We start from the raw sequence: 14,543 nt of genomic DNA on the forward strand, positions 1-14,543 counted from the left end.
GGTGGGCTAAGGTGGGACAGTAGACAGGACAGGGTCAGAGGTCCTTCAAGGGACCATGCTGTTGAGTAGCACCAGCATGCATCCAGCACAGTGGTGTGACTGGGACCATGGCAGCAGGCAGCTAGGAAGACCCGCCCCAGCTGAGAAGGCAGGGGAAGAGCCAAGGTTCCATCCAGGAAGGCGCCTCCAATAGGGCCCAGACACGTCAAAGAGATGAGGCAGCAACCCTCCGCCACCACCCCCTGCAAACCCCATGTGCAGGGACCCCTCACTTCCCGTCTCCCACTCCCAGACTGGCTGCTGCCGAGGGGTCAACCCAGAGACACCTCCACACTGTGTCCCTGTCACACAGGGGGTGCTGGAGGATGGGAGTGGCTGACCTTGCACTTCAACAGCTGTAACCCACCCCCCAGCCACACACACATCCAGGCTCCCAGCCCCAGTGTACTTTCCCATCCTACCTAATCTCAGGGGTTGGCAGGGTAAACCACCCCCCAGCAGAGGGCCTGAGCCCTCCACTCCTTTCTCTCAACCCAGAAGGAACAGACCGACATCTGGAGGCGAGGGCACAGATCCGGCTGCCCGCCAACGCACTGACTCTGAGCCCCTCGGCCTGGCCCCTCCAGAAGCAGGGAAAGGAACAGGAGGGCCAGGATGACACCCCTTGTCTGAGTCTCCAGGGATACGGGATGAGACCAGCTTCTGGGGTGAAGGAGAGTTGAGGGTAGGGAATAAGGTCTCATTCGGAAGAAGCTGTCCACAGTCTGGGTGGGGTAGAGAATGAAGAAGGGGAAATTGGATGAAACTAGGAAAACAGAGAGAAACAGGTTTTCAGGGTTGGAGGTATGGAGAATTCAGTGGAGCTGGGCTTGGCAAAGGGGCGAGTACTGGATTGCAAGCCTGGGCTTGCTGGGGAGGGGATGTCCTTGATGTCAACATAGGGAACAGAAGTTGATGCCCATTGGTTAGGGCCTAAAAGAGCCTGGGGAGAGGCTGGTCAAAAACCACTGGAGCTACAAGAAAGGGGATAGAGGCCATGAGCAAGGTGGGTGGGGTTAGAGCCACAAAACATATGGCCATAAACCAGGAAGATGGAGCCATGGGTAGGGGAAATTTAACTATGCAGAGGGACACATGGTAAACTGCTGGCCTTACCCTGGGATACAGGTCCTAACAGATCTCTGCCTGGCTGAGAGTCGGCACCTCAAAAAAATGGGATGGGGGCAGTCTGTTACTCAATGAGGGTGGGCACACAGGATATGCTGGGGGATCCCTAGGGTGAAGGGTGATTCCGCAGAAACCTCTAGATCAAACAGGGAGATGCTGGCGTGAGGTCTTTGCACAGCCCGAGGCTGGCTGGTGGAAGAGAAGGATCAGAGTCCCTCTGACTCCACTCTCTGCAGTGGTCCCAGGACCATCTGCCAAATGCCAACACAACAGGAAAAGACAGGGTGGGGCGGGGGAAGGAGAGGAGGGGGAATGCTTGAAGGGATGGGAAACAGAAAGTTTCCAGGTAGGGATGAGAGGTGCTCTAGGCGAAGAGGCGAGACGGGGGGTCAAAGGGGGCAGAGACAAGGTATTGGGGGCTGGGACATCACGAAGTGACCAAGAGGTGGGGGCCACGTTCCCCAGCAATAACCTCAGCTTGGGCAGCTGTGCAGAAACTTGAGGAGGGATCAGGGCCGGGGGTAAAAGGGAGAAGGCCTGAGAGGGAACTGAAGCTCTGAGGTCCTGCCTTGGTCCTGAGGCTGCAGGGGGTTCCAAGATGGTGGAGAAGGAACCCTGGCTCAGAGCCCACTGGTGTTCACCGCTGCTGAGGCTATGGGAAGCTCGGGTGGGGCAATAGGACTCTCCTCCCCAAAAACTACTGGGACGGGGGATCCCAGCCTCCGCAGACCACCACCCTCCCTTGGCAAAGCCTGAGCCAGCTTCCCAAACTCTTCCCCTTTATCTCAACCTGTGTCTCTGCCCTCACACTCTCCCCACCTCCCCTAAGCTGCCCCCAAGAGGTGCCCAGGCACAGACTGAGCCTTCTCCCAGGACCTGCAATGCAGAGGGGATCTTAGAGTCTATGAGAAAACTGACCCAGGGCTAGCAGCTGGTAGGTGCAGAGCCAGGGCCTGAGCCCAAGGCACCCTCCTCTGTGTGGTGCCCAGCCTTTCTCTCCCCACCCGCCATTTATGCTCAGGCAAGAGGGTGGCCATGTTCCCCGGAGCCCAGCACAGGCCCACCACAGAGAGAGAAGATAAATATTTGCCAAATAAGAAAAAAGTATTCTTTTCAGGTTTTAAACACTATCCCTGATTCTGACAATTTAGGATTTGACTAATATGATGATTTTTTTTTTACTTGGCCCAAAATTCTTTGGCAATCCTTCCATTGAGAGGCGCAGTGTACGTCCCCTCCCCTTGAGTGTGACTCAGGTGCGCCTTCACTGAAACAACTCTGCTTCCCACAAGCCAACCACCGCACTAGCTGGGAACTGGAGCAGGAGGGAGGGCAGGTGAGACGGCCAGCCTGGGGGTAGCCCTGCCGAGGGTCCCCCAAGGAGCCAGGTGGTCTCCTTTTGTTACGTAAATTAAGCAGCTCTCCAGGTAACCATCACCTTTCCTCCTTTTCTGTGGCTGCCAGGGAGCTCAATGCTAAAGTTGGGCCAGATTGCAATAACTGACATTGGCCTAGGTTTCTAGCACATTTAGCTCCTTTGAGACTTTAAAAAGTAAATGTAACACCTACATCACAGGATTGCTGGGAGGATTACAAGAAGACATTTAACATCTTTCAGAACCCACTATATGCTAGGGGTTACGCTAACTGCTTGAAACAAAACCCTGTGTGGTATTATCATCCCCATTTTGCCGATGGGGAAATACATCCGCATACAAAGAGGCCAAGTGATTTGCTCAAAGTCACACAGCAAGTAGGTATAGGAAATGGGACTACACTCTAAGGCTCTTTTTGTAGATCTAAAAGATAATGCATGTGTGAAAGCACCTAAGTCAACAATGGTTTCCTTCCTTCCATCTTTGGGCTCCCTCAGCACATCTGACCATCCCTCAGCTGGGGCATTTCTCACCCCGCATTGAGACTATCAATTTACCTTCTCTCAGCTGTGTACTGAGCTGGAGTGAATCACCTTCAAAACTGCCCCAGGCAGGACCTAGCACTCAGTAATTGTTGGCTGAGTGAATGAAAACCACACCACTTGTATTCCATTACTCATTGTAAAGCTCTTTCATTCATCCCACAAATATGTCCTGAGCACCTACGCTGAAAATCTAGGGCTGCAGTTAAGTCCTCTGGGGACACAGCTTTGTTTAATCCTACCAATCACACTGTGTGTTTGCTGTGGGTGCTGTCATGCACATTTCTGAGGAGTCTAAGACGGTGGCCCTCAAACTCCAGCACGCATCAGAATCTCCTGGAGATCTTGTTGATGGGCTCCACCATAGAGTTTCTAATTCAGTACGTCTGGAGTGGGGCCCTAGTAATTGAGTCTCTAATAAACTCCCAGGAGACGCTGATGCTGCTGGCCCCTGGTCCACACTTTGAGAACCACAGCTAGTAAGGGGTGAGGTGTCGGTCTACACCCAGGTCTGTGTGACTGCCCAGGCTCTTACCCACAATCCCTAGTGCTTCCTAACCTGAGAGCAGGGCAGGTGGCATGAAAGAGGCCTTTAGGCAAGTTCTGTTTGCACAACTTGGGGAGAAATGCAGTCACCCTTCTGGTCTTTCATGCCCCTCATCCCCACCCCCAGGTGAGCCTACCTGGAAGCTACTGAGAGTCTGGCCTAGAGCTGGTCCTGGGACCTTTCCTCCTTACTTCTCAACTCCTTTCCTGGCTGATTCCCACAACTTGTAGACTAAGCCAGGGCTCCCTAACCCCCGGGGCCGCAGACCGGTAATGGAACAGGGCCACACAGCAGGAAGTGAACAGCAGGCGAGCGAGCGAAGCTTCATCTGCTGCCCCCTGTCGCTCAAATTACCTCCTGAACCAGCACCCCCAGCCCCCCCACCCCCCGCTGGTGGAAAAATCGTCTTCCATGAAACCGGTCTCTGGTGCCAAAAAGATTGGGGACCGCTGGACTAAGCGATCAACACTTACGTGTGTATTTGGGGGAAGGCTGGTGTGATAATTGACCTCTCAAAGATGTCAGGTTCAATCCCAATTACCTTAAAAGAGGGAGGCAGCAGGACACTTGATACAGAAGAAAAAGAGACAACGTGACAAAGGCAGAGATTGGAGTGACAGCAGCCATCAGAGGCTGGATGAAACAAGGAATGGATTCTCCTTTAGAGCCTCTGGAGGGAGAACAGCTCTGCTCACACCTTGATTTCAACTCAGTGAAACTGATTTCCAACTTCTGGCCCCCAGAACCCTGAAAGAATGAATTTCTGTTGTTTTAGGCCACCGAGTTGGTGGCAATTTGTTACTGCAGCCTCAGAAAACTAATATAGCTGAAGGAAAGGTCTGGGCTGCACCTCAGGCTCAGGCCACCGTGTCCCCCAGGATCTCACCCACACCTTCACCTTGGCTGCATCCCCATCCTTGGAGGGCTGGGACTGGAGGCCCTGTGGTGGGAAGGATTTGGCCATGAAGGACCATCTTTCCTTTGAGGGCTCCTCCAGGCTCCAGAGAGTTGCCAAGGGAAACCGGGGCAAAGGCAGGAGGAGAAAGGGTGGGTGGTGGGAGACAGGTGGAGTGTTGGGGGCACTGGGGAGGGGAGCCTGGTGTTGGGATTACAGAGGAATGACTGGCCCCCCTGTGGGTCCCTCTGTGTGGGGAGAAGGAAGCAGGAGCCATGACAGCACAAGGGGAGGGGTGGCCATGGGACGGCCTGTTGTGTGGAGAAGTTGATGGGGTAGGTCTACATCCAGCCATGCCCACCCAGGGGCCCCCAAGATCTTAAGCTTCTGGGGGTGGCCACCCAGCTGGTCACCAATCATGCTCAGCAAGTGTCAGGCTGCCGTGGCAACCAGGAGGGGTACTCAAGAAACTGAAGCCTTAGACACTAAGTTTTAGGAAACATAGGCTGCTAGCAGAGACCTAGCAATCAGGAACCAGCCCCCTGCCTGCAAGTTACTCGCCACACACACATGGTGTCAGTCCTTCAACCTGAGAGAACCCCCAAATGCCCAGTACATTTCCTGCTGGCATCCCAGGCCGAAGAAAGGCTGCTACCCGGGCAACAAAGGGTTGAGGCTGGGTTGATTCTGGGCTGGAGGGACAGAGGAGGCTGCAGGCGGGGACTGGGTAGTCTAGCAGGAAGTGAACTCGGTGGAGAAAGAGGCCTTTTGACACCAATCAGCAGTGTGCTGTGACCATAGCACTGAGACCACATCTACAGTCCCAGGTCCAAAGTCAGCCTCTGGGGGACAGGGAGAGGAGTAGGAGGGACTCACATCGCACAGAGGACTGGGCCTGGGACCAGAAATCAGCGGATCCCTGGGCCCCCAGCAACACCATCTTTTTCCTCGTTGGGCCTCAGTCTCCTCATCTGTAAAATGGGGGGGAGGGGAGCTATACTAGTTGATCTCTGAGCACCTTCTGTTCCAGACAATACATCCCCTTCCCCAGCACCACACACACACACACACGCACACACTTATTTCAGTCCTTTGCCACCACCAGGGGCTAGTCCCCTCTCCTTGGCATCTCCTGCAGCCAGCCCCTTCCTCTCTCCTATCCAGGACTTCCACTTCTCCCCAGGACTCCAGCATCCCCCACTCCCCATCGGCCGAGGCAGCCTCCCCATCCAGCCTCCACCAGCCTCACTCCCAGCAGCAGCAGCAGCTCAGGATGACTGCGTAGAGAGAGCATGCCCACGACAGCCAGGCCTACCAGACAGAACAGGAAGCAGCAGGTCTCCTGATACAGCTCAGAAGTGGCAGGTTTGGGGGATGCTGGATGCTGAAGATCAGCTGCTCCTTGGCAGGAGAGAAAACCCTAGAAGCATGAAGTGGGTGCAATGAGAGCTAAAGGGGTGGATGAGGTCAGATCCACCCACCAGGAACAAGTTCTGTGCCAGGGAGAGGAAAAAGAAACGTGGGGAGATGGCTGCAGGGACAGCAGGGCAGCCTAGAAGGCTACTCTGTGCAAATGAGAAAAGTGTGCCCCTTCCTCAAAGCTCTTTATTGCCATCTGATGGAAAATTGCCCTAATGGTTCTATACATCTGTCGACTGGAGTTGTGCAGTGTACAACCTGCACAATGGCAAGCAGAGGGCTGGAGGAGGGGGGCTCCGGGAGAGAGAAGGAGGGACCCTTGGGTCCAGTCAGAGAGGTGGGGAAAGCAGTGGTCCGTGACAAGGGCACCGGCCTGGCAGACATTTTTTCACTCTCATAGCACTAACTGGAAACTTGCCGGAGTTACTGAACCCCTCTAAACCACCATTTACTGATTTGGAAAATGGAGGTGATGCCTTTAGGGCCTAAGGGACGGCCTGCCCTTAGGATTAAATGAGAAGCTGATGCAAATCTCGCTCGACATGAAGTAAGTGCCCGATGGTGGTGGACTTGGCAACAAGGGCAGCACAGAGAGAGGGAAAGAGGGGGAGAGAGGCCGGCTGTTCCAGGCCAAAGGACATGGTTTCACTCGCTTGTTGAGTTGTTTTAACTAGAGATTAGCTGTCCCGTGAAACCAGTGTCTCCAATGGCCCGTGTCACCACGGGTGACCCTGAGTGTTTAAGGATAAGGGATAGGAGCTCCTCCATAATCTTCCATCGGCTAACGCCGTCGGGGCTGCGGGGGGAGCCCGGCCCCTCGATCGGGGCTCAGGGGCTCACGATGGTACGCCTGTTCGCGGTCACCGCCACGAGGCCCCCCGCATCTCCGCCGCCGTCCCCGTAAGGCTGCTGCGAGCTCCCAAACCCGAGGCCCAGTGAGGCGCGGCGAGACGGCCACGGAGCCGACGCGGGAGTAACGGCGTCCGCGCACCGCAGCGCCCCCGGAGCTCAGGACCGCGAGGCAACCGGTCTTCCAGGTGCCCCAGCTCGGCGGCCTCCCCGCTGACCCCTCCGCCCCCACAGGTCCCACCCTGCGCTCGGTGCCCTCGGGCCAGGCCTCTCCCCACCCGCACCCACCTGTCGTGGAGAGAGGTCCGACTAGACCGAGGGCGGAGGCGGGAGAAACCGCCCACTTCCCAGAGGCCACGCCCCTACGGACGGAGCGCAAGGGGTCCCGGCTCGTGGGGTGACGTCACGGGGTTGGGCAGGTGTCCACGGAGGGCACGCCCTTCCCTCATTGGGCACTACTCCTCCCCGTTCCACAGGGACTTTAGGGTAAAGTCCAAATTCCTCCCTTCTCCAGCTTGAAATCCCATTCTCCACCCATGGGAAGCCCTCAGCTCCCCAGGCTGGAGCCTTCTATGACTCGAAGCGTCTTCCATGACCTTCCCCCAGGGCAGCCTCTGGTGCAGGGTCCCCCATCAAACTAATCGCAGGTTAAAAGATAGATTCCCAGGTCCCACCTCAATCTCTGGCTTTGAGGCCAGGAATCTGTATTTTTAACAAGCTTCCAGGTGGTTCTGATGTCTCCTAGGCTTCAGAATCTCATCGTCCACATTCTCATTCGAAGTGGCAGCAGTTCTCAAACTTCAGTGGGCTTGTTAAAATGGGTTGCTGGGCCGCATCCTCAGAGGTTCTGATTCAGGAGGTGTGGGGTCTGAGAGTCTGCATTTCTACCTGTCTCGGGGGATGCTATGTTGCTGGTCCAGGACCACACTGGCAGAACCACTTCTTTAATGATACATTTTGGAGAAGAGTTTTCACCTGTTGTCAATTCACTGGGTACCAAGCCCTGTGCAAGGTGCTTCACATTCATACAACCATGTGAAATAAATATTTACCATTTTTCCCGGATAAGGAAAGTGAGATTCAGACAAGTTAACTCACTTGTTCAAGGTCACACAGCCAGGAAGGGTAGGATTTGAACCAGGTCCTTCTGAATCCAAAGGCTGGGCTGGCTCAGCCTCCCATGCACTGCTGAGAAGTGCAGGATGGGGCTCTGAAGCCCCCCTCCCGCATTGCCTTAGGTTCAGGGGACTGGCTTTGCTGGGTACCAATTTTTCTGCCCAGAGAGTTCATGAAGAGAAGACAGAGAAGCCTATTCCTCACGTGGTCCTGACCCCTCGTTCCTTCGCTCCCACTCACATTGGAGTGGAAGTCACCCTGACTTCTCTCTGATTGGCTCCAGAGTCTCCTGGTTAGATCACAGGGACTAGGAGAAGGAAGGACACTTGGGTGTTACAGGAAGAGCAGGAGGGAGGCAGGACCACGGGGTCCTGAGAGGAGAAGGGGGGGTGCCACACAGGTGCCCAGGCACCTGGTCACTGCTGCCTGGAGGCCCCAGGGGAAGCCCTTTCCTTGGGGGCAGGGACACACAGGTCAAGCCACAGCTGCTGACGGGGTGGAGGGTTGCATAGCACATTTCAGGGGGCCCTCAGGTGAAGGACAGGGTGGTGAGGAAAACAACACATCTAGGTGGGCTGTTAGGGATGAGGGGTCCCACCTGTGACTTCCCACTCCTGTCTACTTCAGAGCTGGGTTTCTCCTTTGTCACCCCCTAACCCCCACTTCTGTGGAGTGGGCCTGAGACAGGGGTCAGCAGCCCTTCGGGACAGTGCTCATTCTCCTCTGCCTCTTCCTCGCAGCCCCCAGCTTTCTGCCTCTTCTCACTGGCTCCTGGGTCTTAAAGGTTCCCTTGGGGAGGGGAGCACAGCCTGGAAAGGGAGCACAGTTGGGGAGCCAGAGACAGGATGCCAAACGGAAGGAGTCTGACCCCATTGGGTGGGCAGACTAGGACCCAAGGGTACATACTACCTACCTGAGTCATCCTTCCTTACCCCAAACCCTATTGCCCTGTGCATGTCAGGCACTGTGCTGAGGTGAGCTCTGGGACACAGCCCTCAACAAAGCCCAGGGGACAGGGGGACGGGAATTCAGGGAAGGCACCTCTCTCTGAGGTAGCTAGAGACTAAATCCGAAGGAGGAATGAGAGCAAGCCAAGTGAAAAATGTAGGGGAACCACTTTCAAAACAGAACAATCAGCATTTGCAAGAGGAAATGAACTGAGACTAGCCAGGCACAGCAGAAGTGCCTGCAAAGGGACACCTGGAGAGATGAGGCCAGGCAGGTGGACAGGGGCCACAGCCAGGCGCTGAGGCAAGGAGTTTGGATCTCATCCTAAATGCTACAGGATGCCCTGAAAAGATCTTAAGTGGAGAGATGACACGCTCCAAGTTACACAGAAATCTCTATCTAACCCCATAAAAATTTTCAAAAATATATCTGTGTAGTAAAAAAATAAAATAAAATAATGTAAAATAACCTCACCCCTGTTGGAATGGCTATCATCAAAAAGACAAGAAATAACAAGTGTTGGCAAGCACATGGAGAAAACGGAACCCTTGTGCACTGATGAGAATGCAAATTGGTGCAGCCACTATAGAAAAGAGTAGAGAGGTTCCTCAAAAAATTAAAAATAGATCTACCAGGGAATTCCCTGGCAGTCCAGTGGTTAAGACTTGGTGCTTTCACTGCCGTGGGCCTGGATTCAATCCCTGGTCAGGAAACTAAGATCCCACAAGCATCGTGGCGTGGCCAAAAAAATAAAATTAAAAAAAAAATTAAAAAATAGAACTACCATATGATCCAACAATCCCACTTCTGGAGATTTGTCCAAAAGATATAAAAACACTGGGCTTCCCTGGTGGCGCAGTGGTTAAGAATCCGCCTGCCAGTGCAGGGGACACGGGTTCAAGCCCTGGTCCGGGAAGATCCCACATGCCGCAGAGCAACTAAGCCCGTATGCCACAACTACTGAGCCTGCGCTCTAGAGCCCGCGAGCCACAACTACTGAGGCCGCGCGCCTAGAGCCCGTGCTCGGCAACAAGGGAAGCCACCGCCATGAGAAGCCCGTGCACCGCAAGAAAAGTAGCCCCCGCTCGCTGCAACTAGAGAAAGTCCGTGTGCAGCAATGAAGATCCAATGCAGCCAAAAATAAAAAAATAAAAATAAATAAATAAATAAATTGCAGCATTATTTACAATAGCCAAGACATGGAAGCAACCTAAGTGTGTCCATTGATGGATGAATGGATAATGAATATGTGTATATGTTATTCAGTCATAAAAAAGAAGGAAATCCTGACATTTGCAACAACATGGATGGACCTTGAGGGCATTATGCTAGGTGAAATGTCAGACAGAGAAAGACAAATACTGTATGATCTCACCTATATGTGGAATTAAAAAAGAAAAACACCAAACTCATAGATACAGAGAACAGATTGGTGGTTGCCAGAGGCAGAGGGGTAGGGGGTGGGCAAACTGAGTGAAGGGGGTCCAAAGGCACAAACTTCAAGTTATAAAATAAGTCCTTGGGATATAATGTACAGCATGGTGCCTATAGTTAATAATACTGTATTGTATATTTGAAAAATAAAATAACAGCTAAAATGAATAAAGTGGGAGAAATCACTCTACCCAGTGTTAGGGCTTACTTCAGTAAGCAAGGCAGTGGGGTATTGGCAAGGGACAGACATATAGATCAATGGAACAGAATAGAGAACTCAGAATTAGATCCAACTGATTTTTGACACAGGGGTGAAAGGAATTCAGTGGAGAAAGGATGACCTTTTCAAAAAATGGTGCTGGAGCAGTTGCACATCCATAAGCAAAAAAATGAACTTTCCCCTAAACCTCACACCTTATACAAAAATTAACTCAAAATGTATCATAGACTTCAATACAAAACTATAAAATATAGGGAAAAAAATAGATGAAAATCTTCAGAACCTAGACCTAGGGGAAGAGTTCTTAGACTTGATACCAAAGGCACAGTCCATAAAAGGAAAACTTGATAAATTGGACCTCATCAAAATTAAAATTTTTTACTTTGTGAAAGACCCTGCTAAGAGGATGAAATGGCAGCTACAGACTGGAAGAATATATTTGCAAACAACATCTCCAACAAAGTACATATATATATATAAAGAATATTTTTTTAAACTCTCAAAACTGTAAAAAACAAACAAACAATCCAATTAGAAAATGGGCAAAACACATGAACAGACATTTCACTAAAGAGGCTATATGGGGACTTGCCTGGCGGTCCAGTGGTTAAGACTCCACGCTTCCACTGCAGGGAGCACAGGTTCAATCCCTGGTCGGGGAACTAAGATCCTGCATGCTGCGTGCCACAGCCAAAAAAAAAAAAAAAAAGAGGCTAAACGGATGGCAATTATTTGAACATAAATGAAAAGATGTTCAACAGCATTAACCACTAGGAAAATGAAAATTAAAACCAGAATGAGATATCACTACACACCTGTCAGAATGGCTAAAATTAAAAATAGTGATAAGAGCAAATGCTGGTAAGGATGTGGAGTAACTGGATTACTCACACATTGCTGATGGGAATGTAAAATGAAACAGCCACTCTGGAAAAGAGTATGGCAGTTTCTTTTTTTTCTTTTTTATAAATGTATTTATTTATTTTTGGCTGCGTTGGGTCTTCGTTGCTGTGTGCAGGCTTTCTCTAGTTGTGGTGAGCAGGCTTCTCATTGTGATGGCTTCCCTTGTTGCGGAGCACAGGCTCTAGGCACGCGGGCTTCAGTAGTTGTGGCACGCGGGTTCAGTAGTTGTGGCTCGTGGGCTCTAGAGCGCAGGCTCAGCAGTTGTGGCACACATGCTTAGTTGCTCCGCGGCATGTGGGATCTTCCCCGGCCAGGGCTCGAACCCATGTCCCCTGCATTGGCAGGCAGATTCTTAACCACTGCACCACCAGGGAAGTGCCTGGCAGTTTCTAACAAAATGAAACATGCACTTAACTTGTGACCCAGCAATTGCACTCTTGTGCATGAAATGAAAACTTACACAAAAATCTCCATACAAATGTTCGTAGAAGCTTTATTTGGAAGAGCTCCCAACTGGAAAAACCCAAATGTCTTTCAATGGCTGGTCAAACAAACTGTGGAACAACTATACCATGGAATACTAGTCAGCAATAAAAAAGAACGTGTTGATACATGCACAACTTGGATGAATCTCAAGGGAATTATGTTGCATGAAAAAAAGCCAATCCCAAAAGGCTATGTACTACAGGATTCCATTTATATTATATACTTGAAATGACAAAATTGTACAGAGGGAGAACAGGTTAGTAGTTGCCAAAGGTTAGGGAGGGGAGAGGGAAAGATATGGCTAAGGATATAAGAGGGCAGCACAAGATATCCCTTTGATGGAACTGTTCTGTATCTTGACTGTGGTGGCGGTGGTCACAGGAATCTACATGTCATAAAATTACATGGAACTAAATACACACACACACATACACAAATAAGTACATGTAAAATGGGTGCAATCTGAATAAGGTCAGTGGAGTGCATTAATGTCAGTTTCCTGGTGGTGCTATTGTACTGTAGTTATGCAAGATGTTACCACTGAGTAACATCTGGATGAAGGGTATACAAGAGCTCTATTATTTTTGACCATTGCATATGAATCCACGTTGCTTCTAAATAAAAGTTAAAAAACAGAGGACTGTGTTAAAATATTTGCAACTCATATCATAAAGGGCCGATGCCTCTCACATTTAAAGAGTTTCTAGACAAAGAAATAATAACAAAACCAAACATGTCTACAGCACATAATACGTAGCAAGTACTGTTCTAAGTTTTTTCGATGCATTCATTCATTAAATTCTCACATCATTCCCATATCATCTCCATTTTATAGGTGAGGTGACTAAGGCACAGAGAGGTTAAGCACCTTGCCCAAGGCCACAGAGCTAGTAAGTGGTAGAGCCAGGATTCAAAACCCAGCAGTCTGGCTCCAGAATGCAAACTCTTTAACTCTGTGGGTCTCTAGAAAAGACTAGAAAAATTGTCCGAGCATATAAACGGTAAAAGAAAAACAACTGGGTCTTAAACTTAGAGGAGAGGAGAGAAATCCAGAGAAGGGTGGTGCAGACCTCCCTGCACCCTGGGAACCAACCTTCTTAAGGGCCCCATCTGCCCCAGCTTGGGCAAGCCCAGCCCACATCACACCTCATTACACAAGGCACAGACCCCTCCTTCAACACAAAAAGACCAATCCCCGCCTTCCAAACCCTGCCCCTCTGCAGCCACCTGCTCCAGGAGGAACTGAGGGAAAGGGAGACTGGCGGAAGGCCAGGCCTCAGCTTTAGCAGGGAGACAGACACAGCATCCCAGGTGAGCTGGGAGACAGGTGTGGGGCAGGTAGGCTCAGCTTTTGAAACAAAGAGGACAGAGAAGGGAAGAAAAGAGCCCCTCCCTTGGAGGCCTTACCAGCCGGTCTACCCTGTCCCCCCAGACTGACCCAGTGAGCAGATAGGCAGCTCCAGTAAGGAGTAGACAGCGCTGGCAAATTGGGCAGCAATGACCCAGGGGACAAAGGACTCAGCATGAGGCCACCACCAGAAACACCTGCTCCCAGGCCTGCAGCCCTCTTGGCCCCTTGGAAGAGCTCCAGCCCTCTGAATCCCAAAGGTGCTCTCCTCTCATCCCCCTCCTCCCTCAAGTCCTGGGGGACCATGTGCCTATTTTGGGGGGAGGGGGTAGACAAAGGAAGCTAGCCCTACAACAGTCCTAGAGACTAACATCTCATTTGACAGGTGACATCTTCCCTTAGGTAGAGGGTAGAGAATGCCAGCCCTGCCATCCTACAACCTTTTCCTCTAATTAATCGCAAGTCTTGCCACTCCTGAGAGGAAAACAGGAACAAGTTAAAATATAACTACAGAGACCCACAAGTACACACAGGCACATCCATGTGTGTACTTCCAGCGTATCTGAGGCCAAGACCTTCATGCCTTTGCCCCAGCCCACAGTGGGGCTCAGGACTGGCTCTCCTCCCCCAGGGCTCAAATACGAACGTGGATGAGGCTGAAGGGGAGGGAAGGACAGGGGTAGAAAGATGATCCGGTGTCCAGGGCTGGGACTTTGTCTCTGGGTTCAAAGGCTTAAACCAAGAATATTTTATCCTGGGTCAACTCTCTCTGTGGCAGCTTTGAACTGTTAGCAAGCAGAGCTGAGGGAGCTAGAGGCACCATGTGTCCCCAACCCTGAAAAGCATGCAGTGGATAAAGGGAACACAGGACCCGACTGGAACCCCCTAGAAGCTGGCCGGGGACAGATCAACCAGCTGTTTCAACCCATCATTTTATCTGAAGAGCTTGAGGCCCAAAGAAGGAGAGGGATTCACCAGAGTCCCACAGCAAAGTGGCAGCAATACTGAGAAAAGGACCAGGATCTCCTGACTCTTTCTCAAGTACTCTTCCTGTTACTCACGGCACATGGCATGCTTTGTCACTTCCAAAACTGGCGTTCCCTCCACCAGAGAGCTGTTTGGAAAGTGCTTCCCACACACTAGTGAAGGTTTACTTTCTGGTTCATTCAGCACTCTTTTAGGCCACGGAGATAATAATCATAAACCATAGATCATAACCATTAGCATCATAAAAGCACATAACATTTATTAGGCCCTTATGGTGTGCCAGTCGTCATCTCCCTGACCCTCATG

General features: G+C 51.3%; 1 long non-coding RNA gene across 1 annotated transcript; it reads right to left on the bottom strand.

Annotated features, from left to right (window-relative positions):
- Positions 1-5,442: 5,442 nt before the first annotated feature.
- LOC130704813 (uncharacterized) lies at positions 5,443-7,119 on the bottom strand. The gene is made up of 3 exons (XR_009005289.1): positions 7,084-7,119; positions 5,843-5,947; positions 5,443-5,498 (listed from the first exon to the last, which is right to left on the bottom strand). It is a non-coding gene; the product is annotated as an uncharacterized LOC130704813 (long non-coding RNA).
- Positions 7,120-14,543: the final 7,424 nt, after the last annotated feature.

The sequence above is a fragment of the Balaenoptera acutorostrata genome, chromosome 15 (genome assembly GCF_949987535.1).
Source record: "Balaenoptera acutorostrata chromosome 15, mBalAcu1.1, whole genome shotgun sequence".
Taxonomy (NCBI): Eukaryota; Metazoa; Chordata; class Mammalia; order Artiodactyla; family Balaenopteridae; genus Balaenoptera; species Balaenoptera acutorostrata.